Source organism: Eubalaena glacialis, chromosome 5 (assembly GCF_028564815.1).
Source record: "Eubalaena glacialis isolate mEubGla1 chromosome 5, mEubGla1.1.hap2.+ XY, whole genome shotgun sequence".
NCBI lineage: Eukaryota > Metazoa > Chordata > Mammalia > Artiodactyla > Balaenidae > Eubalaena > Eubalaena glacialis.
The window spans coordinates 80488416-80509301 of NC_083720.1; the positions used below are offsets into that span (position 1 = coordinate 80488416).

A 20886-nucleotide genomic window follows, 5' to 3' on the forward strand; every position below is an offset into this window, starting at 1 on the left:
ACGTTTGTCCCTTAAGGCACTCCTGCGATATGCATTTTCTTTCTTTTCTTTCTCCTTTCCTTACTTCCACCCTCCCCTCAAACAAACACATTAAATTTTCTTTTCCATCATCACTGTTTGTTGATGTCTCCTTCTCCTGACCCTTTATAGAACAGAACACAAGTTTACAGAGTTTTCCGTATTTTCCTCAATATGAGACATCTATGCTGCATCATTTTTAGTCCCCAGGTTTGGTTGGAAGAAGTGGTTGAAGTGGAGCAAGGGATTAATATATTACACAGGGAAAATCTATGGCAATGAAAATCCTCCTCCTATGGCTATATCTATATACACCAGGATAGAAAAAAGCAAAGCTGCATATGGATGCTAATGTAAGGACTTTGCACATAAAAGACAAAAAAATAATAATGCAGCCACGTTTCAAAGTAAAATCAATTTCTAGACTCTACTGGGCAATTTATAACAGCAACAGGCTTCCATAGAAGCTCTGGAATGAAGAGGAGGATGGAGTTTGGAAGAGGATGAGTAGAATGAATACGAGGCAAAGCCTGGAACTGTGACAGTGACTTCTGCTGGTTAATCTCTCAGTTCTGCCAGGTCAAATCAACACTGAGCGAGCACGAAGACCAGCTGTCAGGTTTAGGCAATCCTTGCTAATCATGTGGCTAAAGGCAGAAGGATGAAAAATCTTACATGGCAAGAGCCAAAGAGAAGCAGAAGCCACATATCTATTGCATCTTTCCAGTGAAGTTGGTGGTGATAATGTATTTTGTGCAGTTGTATATGAGGCAGGATCCACCAGTATGGATGTTGATGGAGGGAACATTTTTTCAAACTATTACAAGCTTTAGAGAGCTATAGTTATGAAAGCTCATCTTCTTAGCGTTACCAACAAATCCTTTATGATCTATATAGTTGCTTCATGAACAAACTGGGTTTTGATTTGTGATCTTAAAAGTAATAAGGCAAATTTCCTATAATGTGTAATTGATATAATCTTGTCCCAATATCTTGCAATTGGGTACAGTTTTAACACAAGTTACGGTATACTCCAACTACCTTTGAAACTCTTTTCTTTTATGTATATAATTACCTGAATGATAATGAAGCTAAATAAGTATAGGGAGAAGAGATTTCCCCTTTTGTTTAGAAAATTCCCAGCAGGCTTGGCAATATAAACTTTGTAATTCAAGGCCTTAAGCAGGAAGAGTGAGGGAGACATAAGACACGTATGTTGTGTCTTTTTACCAACAATCTAACAAATAATTTTAAGTGTAATTACTACAATCTAGCAATGGTTGGTTTAAAAAAGAGTTTTCCTGGTAGAACTGTGTCATTTTTTTGTTTTATATCAAAGTAAAGAAAAATTGAAAAGCCAACTACCAATAAATTGCTAATGTATTAAAATCAAGATAAAAATATGTGTGCTGCAATGAAATACTGGTCTAATTGATCATTTGAGTAGCTGGTACTTTTGGCCGTAACCTTTATAAAGCACTCAGATCTTTTCTGTAAATTAATTCACCCACTGAGGTGGATATTCCTTTGAAGTGTTAAATATGACAATTAGATAAAAGGAAGCAGAGATGATTAGAATCTGGTTATTTGGATGTGTGATTCAGAGCATGATAAAAGCTGTTCATTATTCACAGGATATGTGATGCAGAACATTCAAAAAGCTCTTCATTACTCAGGGAATACCTTCCCTGGCCTTGCAGTTTGACTTTTCTATCTCTTAACCCAAATTGCACCAGAGGCCTGCATTCATCCAGAATACAATTCCTAACGTCATCCTTCAGTGATAGAAGGCCAACTGTGATCCAATTTCATGGGTCCCCATGGTGCTTCATTGATACATGTGCAAATAACCTTTTGTATTTCTGTGGCACCATTCCCCCAAGGAGCTCAAAGGACTTAATAGAGCTCCTAAATCCTCTCAACATTACCTATGAGGTGAGAGTAGAGATCCCTGATAACATAATTCACATGCAGTTAAATATACTGCAGGTTAGGTCCTAACTCTTATAAAGTAACTAGATATAATAAAAAGCCTCTTAAAATAGTATTGACCATTAATAGAGGTACTGTTAGATTGGCTCAATTTGTTCAATAACTATCTATTGAAAACCTCTGTGTGAAATACTGTTTGACATACTTAATTACTATGCTCTGACACTATAACAATAACTGCCACTTACAGAGTGTCTATCCTGAGTGATTCATTGGGCTAAAGACTTTGTATGCATTCATTGTAACTCCTTACAACAAACATCCAAGATAAATTTATGTATGAGAAACCATAGTTTTTCTTACAGTAGGCTGCCCACATTCACATTACTAGAAAGTGTTGTTGGTGCTGGCGAACTCAATTATATCTGATTCTAGAAGTGTTCTTTTATCATTATGGAAAAAATCACCTACGCTCAATTAAGATTATCATTTCAGCTGAAAAAAACTAATTTTCTCAAAGTCCTTTAGCAAATAATGATAAGCAAATCATAGAACTTTAAAGCTGGGAAATATACTAGAGTCACTTAATTCTTGCAGAAATGAGATAAAGAAAACTTTAACAAAATAAATCAAAAGTATTATCTCCTGCATAAATGATATCATAGTTATAGACAGATCATTCAATAGATAGGTAGATCTTACTTACCCCATCCTGCTTCTTAAGGTATTCAGCAACTGAAATAAAACTCAGGTTTACCTGTGTTTTTCATATATCTATATGAATATTAACTATTTATCAATCAATCTATCTACCTAGGTTTATTAGAGGTATTTATTATTTGTTCAGGGACTTTGAACATAGGTTTAATCACTTTAAAATGTATAAAAGCAATCATAGCAGTTTGGTACCTTTTCATGACATTGGTATCAGTGAATGGGAGTTTATAATTGTGACTTCAGTATCCCCAGTGAGGTACATAAGGACAATAGAAGTTACTAATTATGAATAAATATCTTGAAAATCTTTGACTATTTTCTCTAAATTTAGTTCACTTTCATACCATCCTAAAGCAGGTAGAGTGAAGCCTGGATTTAACTAACATCAAATAAATGTAAATATCCCAGCCAAATAAGTATTTTTGAATCAACACTGGATACTTGGGTTTTGGAGTTTAATCTTCACAATTTTCATGTACATGCTACATATATATAATATCATATACATAATAAATATAAGTACAAAAATTATTTTAAACCACCTGGTTATACTTAGTGGCTTAAGAAACTTCCAGAATCCAAATGCTACCTAAACCGAGTTTATGATAATTCAATGTGAGACCCATCTCTGAAATACATGAAGTCTTTCAGTAGGCTTACTAACCAACTCTAAGTATTGTTACCCTAATCTAAATGACAGGGTAAAATACAAAACTGGTGTTCTAACATTGCAAAATACCAATAACTATACAATATAGTAACTATACAAATTTTAGTAAGAATATATCATTTTGCTTTTTAAATTACTTGACAATTGAAATAAAACTCAGATTTACCTGTGTTTTTCATATATCTATCCTCTGTTTTAAAATGCTGCTAAATGTAAGAATTTTTTTTTTTTGCATATGAATTTAACATTTATTTTCTAGGACTAAATTTTTTTCCTAGTGTTGGTTGTGTCTTTGCTATAATTGGTATGGAGATTATAATCTCTATATTGAGATGTGAAAAATATAAAAGAAGCTTATTGTTGTTACATTAATTTAATCTCTATTTAAAATACCTAGGGATATGGGGATATATGTGTACAATAGTTGATTCACTTTGTACAACAGAAACTAACACAACATTGTAAAGCAAGTATACTCCAATAAAGATATAAAAAAAAATACCTAGGCAACTTAATGGCAGAAAATATAATCTTTGTCAATTTCATATAATCTCTCCAAATTCAGGATTTCACCCCCTCTTTTTTTTCCCTGAAGTGGTATCTAAGTTTCAGGAATTAGGGCATTAGTTGAGGAGTCATCTGCTATTGGGTGATGTAAGTCTCTGCTGGTGTTTGTTAAAAATTACTTTATCCATCTGGTTCATGGCTATCCTCATACTTTACCACTGGCATTCATGAGATATCCACGTTCCCAGTCGTATGGTTCACACTGCTTTCTACAGCAGCATATTCTTATCACAATCACTGGATTTTTTTGGCTCCCCTTTTTTTCTTAGTAATCTTGTAACTACTTATGAGAGAAACAGAAGAATTTAGCTCCTTCTAGGACTAGGGGTTCCAGAAAATACTTGATTGGATGCCTCAGATTCAATTTATAACCATGCCTAATCTTCTGCCAATATACCATGTTGGGTGGTATGATGTTTAATTTTATGTCAACTTGTCTAGCCTAAGGAATGCCCAGATAGCTGGTAAAACATTATCTCAGAATGTATCTGTGAGGGTGTTTCTGGAATAGATTAGTATTTGATTCAGTAGTCTAAATAGAGATTCACTCTAACAAATGTGGGAAGCCATCAGCCAATCCTTTGGGGACCCAAATAGAACAAATAACCTGAGGAAGGGCAAAAATTTCTCTCTTTTTGAGCTGAGACATGTATCTTCTCTTGCTTTTGGACATCAGACTTCCTGGTTCTCAAGCCTTCAGGCTTTTGGGAATTGCACTGGTAACCCTCTGGTTCTCAGACCTTTGACCTCAGATGAGGAGTTATATCATTAGCTCCCTTTGGATTCAGATTGGACTCTGATTGAATTATACCATCAACTTTCCTGGTTCTCCAGCTTCCCAGTGGCAGATTGTTGGACTTCTCATACTCCCTAACTACATGGGCCAATTCATATAATAAATCTCTTCTTATCTATAATCTATCTATATCTATATCTACATGTATATCTTTATCTATATCATCTATATGTATCATATCTGTGCTGTTTCTCTGGACAACTTTGACTATTACAGTGGGGATCTGAAATTCTATTGCTTGCCAAGTTCAAGATGAAAAATAAGGCACATGCTTGTTCAGTTTATTGGTACCCAAAACTATCTATGGTTTTGTTACCACTACCTTCAATATCTTGTCTGAGAGGAGTATGGTGTTGGGATTGTTTTGAGGATCACCTCAAAAATAAAGTCTTCAACTTTATTTCTCAGTGTATCCCTTTCTCAACCCACAGGAGAGAACAAGAAAATCAACAAGACAAGAAGTTAGTTAGTTAGTTAGTTACCCAAACTGCTATTTATGGGAGGCTCTTGAGTTTGGAAGCTAGAATATCACAAAATGATTTATTTGTATTTGGCTTGGCATTTGAGCTATGGTCTAACATCTCTGCAAAATGGAGGCCAAGTTATAGTTTGAATGGTTAAAGACTGAGAGGATAAATTAAGGGAAAATAAAAGATAACACAGCCAAGAAAATATATAGATCTACATAGATCCACATGGTTAATGCTGCAAAATTGTATGTCACCACATAATCCTTGAATTAAACATAGATTTTTAAAAATAATCATAACACATTCCACTCCCCACAATAACTCTCTGAGAAATACAAGATCAATCTGATCCATTTTACCTATAAGGAAATTTTTGCTCTTAAAGTTTGCATTACATGTGTATGTTCATTTAGCTAGAATTTGCCCTTGAGAACAAATGCTATCAACATTCTAAGTTTCAAGAGAAATAATAAAAGACATAACTATTGATAAGCAACTAAATAGCTTAAAATGTCCATGATCATAACTAATTATTTGTATTAATGTCATCAAATACCAATTATATGTTCACATCGCATTATATCTGGAAAAATTATATATAAAGTTTTTGAAAATAGAAACTTATGAAATTTGTCATTTTTGGCTTTATGATATTGTTTTCTGATCCAACTGAAAAGAATTTGAAATCCAATTTTTCTATTTTATTATTTAGAGTTCCAGTTGCCACAAAAAATAACATTTAATTGTATTAAAGATTATCTGTGTGATACTCTTTATGGCTTAATTTTTTGACTGTTATTTATATTTGTGTATATAAAATATATCCTAATGTTTAGAGAAATTATACAATATTTCATCTACTTAACGTTTAAGTCTTGCCACAGACATTTAAGCAGGCAATTTATTTTACCAAAATTCAAATACATTTCCTTCATATTATCCTCAATCAGTTTAGAGTTAGTGATTTAGAATTTAATAATCATAATATTTGAGTGAACCCTTTGGGAAGCCATCCAAATTGTCCTTGAAAAAACTCATGTCTCAGAGTTACTTTAGGTCATTATTTCAAGAGGTCTCTCTAAATTCATTCTATGCAAAGTCATAGATTGACTGAATATGTAAGTGAATCATTAATGACCTCAGAGTACATTACTGACTATAGAGAAAGAAATTTAACATATTTTGAGCACATGTACTTGGCTAACTTTTAAGAGCACTGTGAATTAGTTACACCATGCTATTATATTCAGAATTGTTACACTACTGTCTTCTGATAGCACTGTATTTATTATTCTTTCTGAAGAAAGAAGAACAATGTCAGAGGACTCACATTGCCTGGTTTTAAGAATTACCATGAATCCACAGTATTCAAGGCAGGTATTGGTGAAAGTATAGACATAGATGAATGGAATAGAATAGAGACCAGAAATAGACTCACACCAATACAGTTAATTTTTTTTGACAAAGATGCAAAGTCATTTCAATGGAGAAATAATTGTCATTTCAAAAAATTCAAAAAATTCAAAAAATGATGCTGGAACAATTTTATATATATATATATATATATATATATATATATACACACACACACACACACACACACACACACACACATATATGTACCATATGTAAACAATAACAACAAATGGCAAGAAAATAAACCTAAAATTAATTTTGCTGAGAGTAAGATGCCAGATGCAAAAGGCTACATGTTATAGGAATTCATTCATATGACATTCATGAAAAAGCAAAATTATATGGATGGGAAAGAAATCAGTGGTTACCAGGGGTTGGAGAATTGGGGAGTAGTTGATTAAAAGAGAACACATAGGCTAATTTTTAGGGTGTTGAAACTATTCTCTATGATTCTGAGGTGGCAGACCCATGACTCTATACATTTTGCAAAGCCTGCAGAACTGTACATCATGAACAATTAACTTTAATATATACGATTAAAAAAAAATCAACCAGGAGTTCAGGGATCTCAGGATGGAATGCAGTCTGTAACAAAAGACTCTAATTGTATTACAAATACAGAGCATAAACTCACTAAAGGGGGTGGGTAAAAATGATAACTGACTTCGGTAACTGAAAAATGGTGTTTTCACTGAAAGCCAAAATGTTTCTCACAGAGATATGGGTTAACAATTCTGAAACTCCTTTCTGCATATACTGGGGATGAATAAACAATTAAATGGATGGTAGATGGTGAATGGTTGGAGACAGTTTTCTCACTGTTGGACATGGAAATTACAGATAAGCAAGAAGGCTGGAATGAACCATGTTCTACTGAATTAGAGTTGGAGACATCAGTATGGACTCTTTTTAGCTTAACATACAATGAAATAATTATAGATGTGTGTCTATACATGCGTTAGAATATGTATTTATATTTCCTAACTTTGTCCATAGAGAGGGCCCAGAAGTAGTGACACCCCAATAGCCACAAGCCCACCCAGCGCTTGGTTTCTAAAACCATTCTCCAATAAAAGGAACAAAGACTTCTTGGAGGAATGGCTGATTTAGGAGTGAGACTGAGAAACTAAAAGATGAGTTCATAAGAATTAAGAATTATTTTTTAAACTTATCTGAGTTTTTGAGTTTATACCTTAACAACATTTTCAAAGTAGTTAATTGAACATTTGAAGTCCATTAATTTTTCTCTAGATACTGGCACAGTTGATAAACCTGAATTGATTTGTGGTTCAATTCTTCATTTTTATTCTGATAATGAAGAGTTTTAGCATCAGGACCATAATGTTGCACACAGTAGCATTAACTATACAGATAATAGTTCATTTAGCTATCTTTTTCTTTTCTATTAGATATAACTTTAGATTGTGTCTTAGGGAATAAGACCCTGTAAATTTAGCAAAAATGTCTTTATTTGCTTTTATAACACCTTGTATTTCAGCTATATAACTAATCATTTTGTACTGTATTGATATATCTACTTCAACAGAGTGCAAATTTTGCTACATGGAAAGGGTCTACATCTGTCAATTAATTCCTAATGACTAGCTCAGTTCTGAGCACATAGTTTACAACTCAAAAATATTTTTTAATGAATTAATGTCTGGTAGTTCAAAATATATGTGTGTTTATATCCAGAAGAATGTGATACTGTTTATTTTGATTACCCTTAGATATCAAACTAATTAATTTCTCATGTGAACAAAATTAAAACTATACTAATGAAAAACATTTCAGTGCCACAAAATTGCTACTTTTAGATGTCCTTTAAAATATTTCTATAAGTATGGTCCCATATGGTATTCATTAGAAAGTCTCCTCTGAAAACACAAGCCATATTCCAGCAACAAGGTTCCTTTCTGTGCTACTAAGTCAGGGACATGAACATGCTTCTTGTGAAGTATCAAGCTGCCTTAGTCCTCCCATATGGTAGTAACCCAGAGTTATTTTTTTCCCTTGGAAAATATGTTTCCAGATACACTGGGGAAATACAATGTATTCCTCCAATTGAATACTTGTGGGTTTATTACTGAGAGTATTTAAATAATCAGAAGGAAAAAGGTAATGGTGGAAAACCATCTAAGTAGTGGAAATCTCAAAACTGATGAAGGCGTAACTGATAATATTTTAGATATAGCTGCTTTTAAGTTTGAATCACAAGTTACTCTTTCAGGTATAGTCAGCAAAACATAGAAAATGCATATTTGGAGTTTCAGAAAGATAATGGAACTTTAGAAGTAATCACAATAATGATTACTATCAATAAATCCACAGCAATAATAGCCATTTAATATCTATTATGAATGCACTATGTATACCAGAAACTGTGCAGTGAATATTACCTACAATTTCCTTTAACAGATGTAACTTCTCTGAGTTATGGATGATTGCACTTATTTTATAGTTGAGATTGCTAAGAGACAGAACTCCTGGAAAGAAAACCTGAGGTTCTGGACAGAACTTTGGTAATCTCAATGTTCCAGCACAGAAACAGGGTCATATGTTAGGAAATGATAATGAGAAAAGAAAATATAAAATGCTACAGAAAGTTCAGTTTCTTAGAAATTATGAGATTAGATTCATGAAGTTTTGCCTAAGAATCAAATGGTACCAAGAAGTAAAAGAGACTATGAGGAGGTGGTAGTTAAGGGCTGTGAATCAAACAGAAGAATGGCAGCAGCTTGTGGCAAATTCAGATGGCTGAAGGTGTTAATAACTGGGATGAGATGCTCTTTGAAGAAGTTATCTAACAGGAAGAGGAAGGAAATTTTGTTATTAGGAAGTAGAAGTAAGAAGGGGAAGTATTTTAGACTGCGACAGGAATTCATGAGTTTGATTTTTAAGAGTCACGGGAAAAAAAGTTTAATTTTGTGAAAGGAGGAGTCTCCTTGTATTTGGATCTGACCCATAGTGGATTGTCAGTAATTATTTGTAAAATAAAAACCTATATGAAAATTGATTTAGCAAGATCTCTGGAAAGAAACAAAAAGATAAGATCAAGAAAAGAAGAGGCTAAACTTGGAAAAATGTAGAAGCATTTTTTTCTATAACTCATGTTTAAAAATCTGCTAAGAGCTAGTGAAAACAGTCACTTGGAAAGGAAAAAGAGTTAGGGAAGTTGAGGAAGCTCACTATTGATAGGCCTTACCTCTTGGGAAAGTAGAAAGCTAAAACATCTGAAGAAAGTGAGAGCCACGGCAGTGGGATAAGAACTTGAAAAGAATGAAAAATTGGCCACAGGTACACTAGCACCCAGGAAAACTTAGCAGGCAAGCAATAAGACATGAAATATTTATGAAAATTGTACGGCAATAAGGAATATCTTAAGCAAATTAAACAACAGGAATTTGCAAGCACACTAAATATTACATGGAGAACTAGGAGGGGGTCAAGCTTGTGTGCAATGATCTATCTAGTCTAGGACATATTTTCCTAAAATATCATCAGTGCTAACTGGATTACAATCAACTCAGGGGCTTGTTAAAAATGCAAATTTTGGGGTCATAAAGCAGTTCTTCTAAATCAGAAACTCTGCAGGTGGGCCCTGTAATTTGTAATTTAACACCTCCTAGGGTAAAATTTATGCATATTAAAGTGATACATTACACAAGGAGAGAAGCGAAGGAGAGAGAGAAAGCGAGAGTATGAGAAACATTATAGAGGCACAGGTGGTTGCAGTTAGCTAGAAAGGCCACTACAATGTGGAGGGCAGGAGACATTCTACCTTCCTTACCCATTGTGATGGTTGAGAGACACAGTTCTGATATCTGAAGACATGAAACATAATTACTTTCGGCTTAGGAACACAGGTCTAATTTTGTTATATCTAGGGGAATCCACAATTATCACAATGTCTGTGTAATAGGGGATTTTTAGAAAATTCTCCCTCCCTAGAGATTTGAAATTTCTTGCCAGTCTGGGTACACATTTTCTTTCTTATGGAAATAATTAATGAATTTGTAATTATTATTTCTAAACAAAGCATCACAGGTGTCACTTTTCCCTTAGCCTGTAAGCTACTCCCATGTCTTCATTTTCGTACTGAGGAAGTTTGAACGTACATATTCAATATTCCCTCCTTTTGTTCTTTTGTTTAGAATCCTATAGCTTTATTCTATTAAATATACACTCCCTAATCTATTTATGAAAAGATTGATATTTTTGTTATCCCTGAGACTTGGCCCATTGCTCGTGCTAACAGGATTAATACATGGGGCTGAGAAGAATTTATTATCAGGAAATGATCACCTTCTCCCTCAGCCTCAGGAGAGTTTATATATAGGGATGATAACATTACCTATAAATTTTGGGGAGTATGGTCTATCTGTAGGCTGCAGCTATTTTAGACTCCTTTACCCTCATCATTTGTCTGCCCCCAATATTAACACAAAGGATGCTTTCCATCTGAAATCAGAGGGCTAAAAGCAACACAGGTGATTATTAATGTTGGAGATTGGTTTGAATATGGGAAAAATGGCATGGAGAACCCTTGAACTTATCTCTATCTTTTGATTTTCTAAAATTCTCCACTCGCTGAAATTAAAAGAGTTGAATTATTAGCTGGGTTGAATATTGGAATCACCCAGAATTTAGGTAGAACACAAAACAGAGTGACATTAAATATTAAGTTGTCACAATAGTAATTCACTGTAGTTTAAATAATATATATTATATATAAAAATTTCAAGGCTAATAGAAATAATCACAAATCAAACAATAAAACAATGCCACAAACATTTTTTTAAATGTGCTATCTTTAATCCTCAAATTCAGCCTAAAAGAGGTTTTCAGATTCTTTGCACCTAGAATCAGCCAGAAGAGACTGATGAGAAGAGACTGATGATAAAGCGATATCAGCAGATGTATTCAATGAGTCTAGTACTGGAGTAGGAGGGGCTAGGAGAGAGAAGGGATGTCATTAGACCTACAATGTCTAATTCAAAGATAAAGGACTCTTCATAAATAAAAAATTTTAAGTCCCTAATAATTTTAGAGAAGTTATATTTATGTCTATATATGCTATCATATAAATATTCAATTATAATTAGTATTTAATTTTTTGTCAAGTTTTATTCAAAATTTAAAAGAAAAATTTATAATTATGTCATTTAAATTCAGTCATTTAAAAGATTTTTTATAATACTCTTTCGTTGTTTGTGATATTAGGAAATAGTAAAAAAGTGGAGCCATGTGCTTGAAGCTATGTGTAACACTTGGTAGCTTTCATATCTATCACTCAATTATCTACTAAATAGGAGTCAGAGGAATAATTTGGTGGAAAGAAAACAAGACTAAAACAAACACAACAGCATGAATTATTTTCTTAAAACATTTTTCTGTTATTCTGATGAAATTAATTGTTTAAAAGCAGAATTTGTATTTTCTTCTGTCATTTTCCAAACATCTGTTTCATAATACACTATCTGCAGAGGTTCACATTGACAAGGTTTTCTCCAAAATATAAAAAGAATAGAGACTTTAGTTTCCAAACCATTTCATTGTATTTTCATACATCAAACTATTAATATGATTGCCTTTTCTGTAAATATATCGAGTATCTCTATGTAAACTAACTGAATGTCAATCTAAGTTGTCCATACTGGTACTCTTTATAAAGAAACATTTTTAGAGTATTAATTATAAGCCAGGTCATGAGCTAGGTACTGCACATACATTTAACCCTCACAATAGTCCCATGAGGTAAGTCATAAGCCTTTCTCCATTTCACATATGAGGCATCAGAGGCACAGAAACATTAGTAATAACTGAGAATTAGGAAAGCTGGTTTGGAACCAGAGATTCATCTGGCTTTAGAGAATAGGTTCTTCACCCATATACTACCATATATCGTAACTCAGGATATGTGATAGAAATAGTAAATTGTAGCTTTGGTAAGAAAGCATGAAAAGGATAAGGAGTTGTAAACAGCTCACTTATCAAGTAATCTAGACTTGAAAATGCATAAAAATTCACCATGGATACATTCCTGATAATATCATGTGCACTGAGACTCAAAGAGGAAGGAAAACAATTAGATATTCATAATGATAATGAGGAAACACAGTTAGTTGTATGTATTGAATTAAATAAATCAACCACTGGAACATTACTGGAATTTATGTAATTATGTTATTTTTAAAATGCAGATTAATAATTCACTCTTCAGTGATTATAACTCACTGATAACTATAATGCTCTATACACAAAGGAAATAAGGTAAAAATGTTACTGACAATTTTGAGTCCAGCCCCAACAAGGGTCTTCCTGCTGGGAGTCCTTCGATAAAACAGAATGAAATGGAGTTCAGTTCAGAAGCAAAGGAAATCTTTATTCTTGGATCAGAGAATGACGAGGTCCGAGCTCCCACTCTAGAGTATGAGCTCTCCCGACAGGCTGTGGGAGGGGCTGCTTTATAGGGCTCCAGTCTGCCGGGAGGGGGAGGGGTCAGATTTCTCACTGGGCCGGTGCAGCTGTGCTGCTCGTGTGGTTCCGGATCGCAGTGCCGGCAGGGCAGCTCGGCGTGGGGCCCGCCACCGCCATCTTGAATTGCAGTGTTGAGTGCAGCGCTTCTGCAGTCGGACAGCAGAGCCGAGTTGTTTCACACACAGGACTCTGGTCTGAAGCAATGTGTGCAAGGCCTCTGCACGCGGCACCCTGTGAGCAAGTAAAACTAGACTAAAACAAAGGAAAAGAAAAGAAGGTGAGACTTTATTACCCAGTATCATTTTTATTTCCAGGGAATTATTAATGGGCTTTTTTTGGTGATAAATCCCTCCTCTGTCTTTTATCCTCCTCCTCATTCCTGAGGAGGGCAGGTCCAACTTCTGTAATTCATCATAACCCCGGGTAGAGGAGCAGAACTTCTCCCCAGCTGCCTTTATTTTATTTTATTTATTTATTTATTTATTTATTTATTGTTGGCTGTGTTGGGTCTTCGTTTCTGTGCGAGGGCTTTCTCTAGTTGCGGCGAGTGGGGCCACTCTTCATCGCGGTGCGCGGGCCTCTCACTGTCGCGGCCTCTCTTGTTGCGGAGCACAGGCTCCAGACGCCCAGGCTCAGTAGTTGTGGCTCACGGGCCCAGTTGCACCGCGGCATGTGGGATCTCCCCAGACCAGGGCTCGAACCCGTGTCCCCTGCATTGGCAGGCAGATTCTCAACCACTGCGCCACCAGGGAAGCCCCCCCAGCTGCCTTTAGATGTATTTGATTGTCACCAGCTCTCTGCTCTAACTACTCATATCCCTGAGCAACCAAATTTTTCTAACCTTTTGGAGACAAAGGACACCAGGCAATTTAAGATACATGGCCCCCATATTAGCAAGAGAATAATGGTCACATGTCATATTTTTCCTAAAAATTAAGGTATCTAGATCTTTTGCCTGTAGGCAAAAGTGTGCCCTGATGTTGAAGCTCACTGCCTTACTTGTTTTTCGAAAGAGAAGCGTCAGGTCAGGGAGAGGTTCACATGAGTAGTCAAAGGGGTCTCTTGCCTCAGGTTGTCTCTCCAAAGTTTCAGGCTTGGGGGCCCTCCTCACTCGAATGTGATGTACCCATGGCGTGATCCCCTGCAACTTCAGGGTAGAATGTGTAGTTAGGATCACCAATGGCATCCATTCCACTCCATCAGTTGGAGTGAGCTGATCTTTCGAGCTGCTTGTTTTCCAGGTTTTTAGGTTCACCCAGTCTCCTGGTCAGAAAGGATAGAGAGCCAGGTCCCTGGGTGTGGGCAGCACTTGGTTACTATATGCAATGGGGGATTTCCTGGTTTCTCCTACCTGGAGGGCATACTTGAGTTCCTCCATTTCTAGGGGGTTAAAGTGCCCCTTCTGGGGCTTGGGGAATGGATCTACCATAAAAAAGTTCAAATGCACTTTAATTTATCCCTTGGGGCTAATCGCATGTGTAGCGGGGGCAATCAGAAGCAGCTTAATCCAATATTCTTGAGTTTCCTGACATAGCTTGGCTAAGGCCCATTTCAGGTTCTGATTGGATCTCTCTACTTTCCCTGACAATTGGGGTCTCCAGGCAGAGTGCATGGTCCATTTTATTCCCAGGACACTCGTTCTCCCTTTCATCAATTGAGACGCAAATGCTAAAACATTATCACTTGGTAGGGATCCTGGGATCCCAAACCTGGAGATGATTTCTTTTAGAAATGCCTTAATCACTTCAGCTACCATTTCAGTTCTAGCAGGGATTGCTTCTCTCTACCCAGAAAATGAGTCTGTTAGAACCAAGAGGTGCCTGAAATTGCCTGGTACTCTTGGCATGAACCTGAAATCAGTCTGTGACTCTTCCCCAGGTTTTGTCCTTCTGGTCTGAATGAGCCTTATCTAGTTCATTAACTAGCTACCCATGGCCTCCTAGGTCTCTACTGAAGCCCCATCTTGGGGCTTTGTCTAATTCTTCCTTTATGTAGATTGGGGAATAATTGGATGGATCTGGCCTTCCAGGTATGAGGGGTAGTTACCAAGTTACTGGTACTAGGGCTGCCCTTTTGGCAATTGCATCCACCTTGTTGTTTCCCTTTATTACCTCTGTAACCCCCATTTGATAACTCCTACAATGAATCACTGCCACCTTTCTTGGAAGCTGTATTGCTTCTAAGAGACCCAACATGCTTAAGCCATGTTTCACTTGCTTAGTCAGTGTCCTTGTTCCATTTTGTCAGGAGGTCTTTATGACCAGGGCCTTTTCCCAGTCTTGCCTCTTGGCTCACAGGACTGGCCACTTTCCTTTACCAAACCAAAAATGACTATGGAGAAGGCTATTGTAGACCCTGGAGGTTGGCGAGGAGGGCAAAAGCCCTGATGTGGCCACTACTGCCTTGTACAGGGGTCATGAGGACAGTGGGAAAGACTGTCTCAGCTCCCTCTCATCCATAGGTCCCATTTGTCCCTGGGCATCCTATACCATGGGAAGGCCAGCCAGAGGCAGTGGGCAGACACTCATGAGTTTCAGTGGCTGATCCCCAACAGTGCCACAGTATGATCCCTTCAAGATGACTCTGGGGGCTACACTGTGTGCGCACCACATCCGGGTATTGGGTTTCTGATCAGAGTTGCTCTGAATTTGCTGAAGGCTGCTGCCATTTTACCCCATCAGAGTGAACTCAAAGACCAGAGTCAGTCATCCTCACATGAACTTTCTAAAGCTTTCACCATCCTCCCCCTGGAGCCAGGGTGAGCCTAGAGCCTAGTGGATAGGTGCAGGTGAAAAGGACAGTTTGTCCCACCTGAGGTGCTAAAATTTTGTTACCAACCCTCCCAAGTTGATCTCCAACAATGGTCCTTTTGCCCAGTGTCATTTGAACCAATAGAATGAGACTGAGTTTGGTTCAGAAGCAAAGGAAATCTTTACTCTGATCAGAGAATGGGGGGGTGTTCGCTCTTGTTCTAGAGCACACGCTCTCCCTGAAAGGCAGGGTTGCTTTATAGGGTTGTCATCAGAGGGGAGAAGGCAGAGTCCCTGTGGGTCGGTACAGCTGTGCTGCTCAGGGTCCTGCCACCAGCCGCCATCTTGAATTGAGGTGCAGCAATTCTACACGTGGTCTGCCAAGCTAAAGTGTTGGGCACCCTATGAGTAAATGAAACCAAACTGAATATAAAAGGAAAAAAAAGTTAGATTTTATTTTATCACCTAGATTCTACTTTTATTTCCCATGAATTATTAATTTTGCCAGTGAAAAAACTAGCCAATATGTTCTAAAAACAAATGTAAATAAAAATATGCAAATGTTAGAACATGTGATAGATTTTATTTTATTTTATTTTATTTTTTATTTTTTTTTAAACATCTTTATTGAAGTATAATTGCTTTACAATGGTGTGCTAGCTTCTGCTTTACAACAAAGTGAATCAGTTACACATATACATATGTTGCCATATCTCTTCCCTCTTGCATCTCCCTCCCTCCCACCCTCCCTATCCCACCCCTCTAGGTGGTCACAAAGCACCGAGCTGATCTCCCTGTGCTATGCGGCTGCTTCCCACTAGTTATCTATTTTACATTTGGTAGTGTATATATGTCCATGACACTCTCTCACATCTCACCCCTCCCCCTCCCCATATCCTCAAGTCCATTCTCTAGTAGGTCTGTGTCTTTATTCCCATCTTGCCACTAGGTTCTTCATGACCTCTTTTTTTTTTTTTTTTTTTTTTTTTCCCTTAGATTCCATATATATGTGTTAGCATACTGTATTTGTTTTTCTCTTTCTGACTTACTTCACTCTGTATGACAGACTCTAACTCCATCCACCTCATTACAAACACCTCCATTTCATTTCTTTTTATGGCTGAGTAATATTCCATTGTATATATGTGCCACATCTTCTTTATCCATTCATCCGATGATGGACACCTAGGTTGCTTCCATGTCCTGGCTATTGTAAACAGAGCTGCAATGAATATTTTGGTACATGACTCTTTCTGAATTATGGTTTTCTCAGGGTATATGCCCAGTATTGGGATTGCTGGGTCATATGGTAGTTCTATTTTTAGTTTTTTAAGGAACCTCCATACTGTTCTCCATAGTGGCTGTATCAATTTACATTCCCACCAACAGTGCAAGAGTGTTCCCTTTTCTCCACACCCTCTCCAGCATTTATTGTTTCTAGATTTTTTGATGATGGCCATTCTGACCGGTGTGAGATGATACCTCATTGTAGTTTTGATTTGCATTTCTCTAATGATTAATGATGTTGAGCATTCTTTCATGTGTCTGTTGGCAATCTGTATCTCTTCTTTGGAGAAATGTCTATTTAGGTCTTCTGCCCATTTTTGGATTGGGTTGTTTGTTTTTTTGTTATTGAGCTGCATGAGCTGCTTGTAAATCTTGGAGATTAATCCTTTGTCCGTTGCTTCATTTGCAAATATTTTCTCCCATTCTGAGGGTTGTCTTTTGGTCTTGTTTATGGTTTCCTTTGCTGTGCAAAAGCTTTTAAGTTTCATTAGGTCCCATTTGTTTATTTGTGTTTTTATTTCCATTTCTCTAGGACCTGGGTCAAAAAGGATCTTGCTGTGACTTATGTCATACAGTGTTCTGCCTATGTTTTCCTCTAAGAGTTTGATAGTGTCTGGCCTTACACTTAGGTCTTTAATCCATTTTGAGTTTATTTTTGTGTATGGTGTTAGGGAGTGTTCTAATTTCATACTTTTACATGTACCTGTCCAATTTTCCCAGCACCACTTATTGAAGAGGCTGTCTTTTCTCCACTGTATATGCTTGCCTCCTTTATCAAAGATAAGGTGACCATATGTGCGTGGGCTTATCTCTGGGCTTTCTATCCTGTTCCATTGATCTATATTTCTGTTTTTGTGCCAGTACCAAACTGTCTTGATTACTGTAGCTTTGTAATATAGTCTGAAGTCAGGGAGCCTGATTCCTCCAGCTCCATTTTTCGTTCTCAAGATTGCTTTGGCTATTCGGGGTCTTTTGTGTTTCCATACAAATTGTGAAATTTTTTGTTCTAGTTCTGTGAAAAATGCCAGTGGTAGTTTGATAGGGATTGCATTGAATCTGTAGATTGCTTTGGGTAGCAGAGTCATTTTCACAATGTTTATTCTTCCAATCCAAGAACATGGTATATCTCTCCATCTATTTGTATCATCTTTAATTTCTTTCATCAGTGTCCTATAATTTTCTGCATACAGGTCTTTTGTCTCCTTAGGTAGGTTTATTCCTAGGTATTTTATTCTTTTTGTTGCAATGGTAAACGGGAGTGTTTTCTTAATTTCACTTTCAGATTTTTCATCATTAGTATACAGGAATGCAAGAGATTTCTGTGCATTAATTTTGTATCCTGCTACTTTACCAAATTCATTGATTAGCTCTAGTAGTTTTCTGGTAGCATCTTTTGGATTCTCTATGTATAGTATCATGTCATCTGCAAACAGTGACAGCTTTACTTCTTCTTTTCCGATTTGGATTCCTTTTATTTCTTTTTCGTCTCTGATTGCTGTGGCTAACACTTCCAAAACTATGTTGAATAATAGTGGTGAGAGTGGGCAACCTTGTCTTGTTCCTGATCTTAGTGGAAATGGTTTCAGTTTTTCACCATTGAGGACAATGTTGGCTGTGGGTTTGTCATATACGGCCTTTATTATGTTGAGGAAAGTTCCCTCTATGCCTACTTTCTGCAGGACTTTTATCATAAATGGGTGTTGAATTTTGTCGAAAGCTTTCTCTGCATCTATTGAGATGATCATATGGTTTTTCTCCTTCAATTTGTTAATATGATGTATCACGTTGATTAATTTGCGTATATTGAAGAATCCTTGCATTCCTGGAATAAACCCCACTTGATCATGGTGTATGATCCTTTTAATGTGCTGTTGGATTCTGTTTGCTAGTATTTTGTTGAGGATTTTTGCATCTATGTTCATCAGTGATATTGGCCTGTAGTTTTCTTTCTTTGTGACATCTTTGCCTGGTTTTGGTGTCAGGGTGATGGTGGCCTCGTAGAATGAGTTGGGGAGTGTTCCTCCCTCTGCAATATTTTGGAAGAGTTTGAGAAGGATAGGTGTTAGCTCTTCTCTAAATGTTTGATAGAATTCGCCTGTGAAGCCATCTGGTCCTGGGCTTTTGTGTGTTGGAAGATTTTTAATCACAGTTTCAATTTCAGTGCTTGTGATTGGTCTGTTCATATTTTCTATTTCTTCCTGGTTCAGTCTCGGCAGGTTGTGCATTTCTAAGAATCTGTCCATTTCTTCCAGGTTGTCCATTTTATTAGCATAGAGTTGCTTGTAGTAATCTCTTATGATCGTTTGTATTTCTGCAGTGTCAGTGGTTACTTCTGCTTTTTCATTTCTAATTCTATTAATTTGAGTCTTCTCCTTTTTTCTCTTGATGAGTCTGGCTAATGGTTTATCAATTTTGTTTATCTTCTCAAAGAACCAGCTTTTAGTTTCATTGATTTTTGCTATTGTTTCCTTCATTTCTTTTTCATTTATTTCTGATCTGATCTTTATGATTTCTTTCCTTCTGCTAGCTTTGGGGTTTTTTTGTTCTTCTTTCTCTAATTGCTTTAGGTGCAAGGTTAGGTTGTTTATTCGAGATGTTTCCTGTTTCTTGATGTAGGCTTGTATTGCTATAAACTTCCCTCTTAGAACTGCTTTTGCTGCATCCCATAGGTTTTGGATCGTCGTGTCTCCATTGTCATTTGTTTCTAGGTATTTTTTGATTTCCCCTTTGATTTCTTCAGTGATCACTTCGTTATTAACTAGTGTATTGTGTAGCCTCCATGTGTTTGTATTTTTTACAGATCTTTTCCTGTAATTGATATCTAGTCTCATAGCGTTGTGGTTGGAAAAGATACTTGATACGATTTCAATTTTTTTAAATTTACCAAGGCTTGATTTGTGACCCAAGATATGATCTATCCTGGAGAATGTTCCATGAGCACTTGAGAAAAATGTGTATTCTGTTGTTTTTGGGTGGAATGTCCTATAAATATCAATTAAGTCCATCTTGTTTAATGTATCATTTAAAGCTTGTGTTTCCTTATTTATTTTCATTTTGGATGATCTGTCCATTGGTGAAAGTGGGGTGTTAAAGTCCCCTACTATGATTGTGTTACTGTCAATTTCCCCTTTCATGGCTGTTAGTATTTGCCTTATGTATTGAGGTGCTCCTATGTTGGGTGCATAAATATTTACAATTGTTATACCTTCCTCTTGGATCGATCCCTTGATCATTATATAGTGTCCTTCTTTGTCTCTTGTAATAGTCTTTATTTTAAAGTCTCTTTTGTCTGATATGAGAATTGCTACTCCAGCTTTCTTTTGGTTTCCATTTGCATGGAATATCTTTTTCCATCCCCTCACTTTCAGTCTGTATGTGTCTCCAGGTCTGAAGTGGGTCTCTTGTAGACAGCATATATATGGGTCTTGTTTTTGTATCCATTCAGCCAGTCTGTGTCTTTTGGTGGGAGCATTTAATCCATTTACATTTAAGGTAATTATCGATATGTATGTTCCTATTCCCATTTTCTTAAATGTTTTGGGTTTGTTATTGTAGGTGTTTTCCGTCTCTTGTGTTTCTTGCCTAGAGAAGTTCCTTTAGCATTTGTTGTAAAGCTGGTTTGGTGGTGCTGAACTCTCTCAGCTTTTGCTTGTCTGTAAAGGTTTTAATTTCTCCATCAAATCTGAATGAGATCCTTGCTGGGTAGAGTAATCTTGGTTGTAGGTTTTTCTCCTTCATCACTTTAAGTATATCCTGCCACTCCCTTCTGGCTTGCAGCGTTTC

The 20886-nt window shown here is 36.5% G+C and overlaps 1 long non-coding RNA gene across 1 annotated transcript in view; it reads left to right on the top strand.

The window, feature by feature from the left end:
• Positions 1-12899: 12899 nt before the first annotated feature.
• LOC133092179 (uncharacterized) overlaps positions 12900-20886 on the top strand; it is a 243687-nt gene continuing 235700 nt past the window's right edge. The window contains exon 1 of the long non-coding RNA XR_009701032.1: positions 12900-13343. This is a non-coding gene — a long non-coding RNA (uncharacterized LOC133092179). The remainder of the gene's footprint in view (positions 13344-20886) is intronic.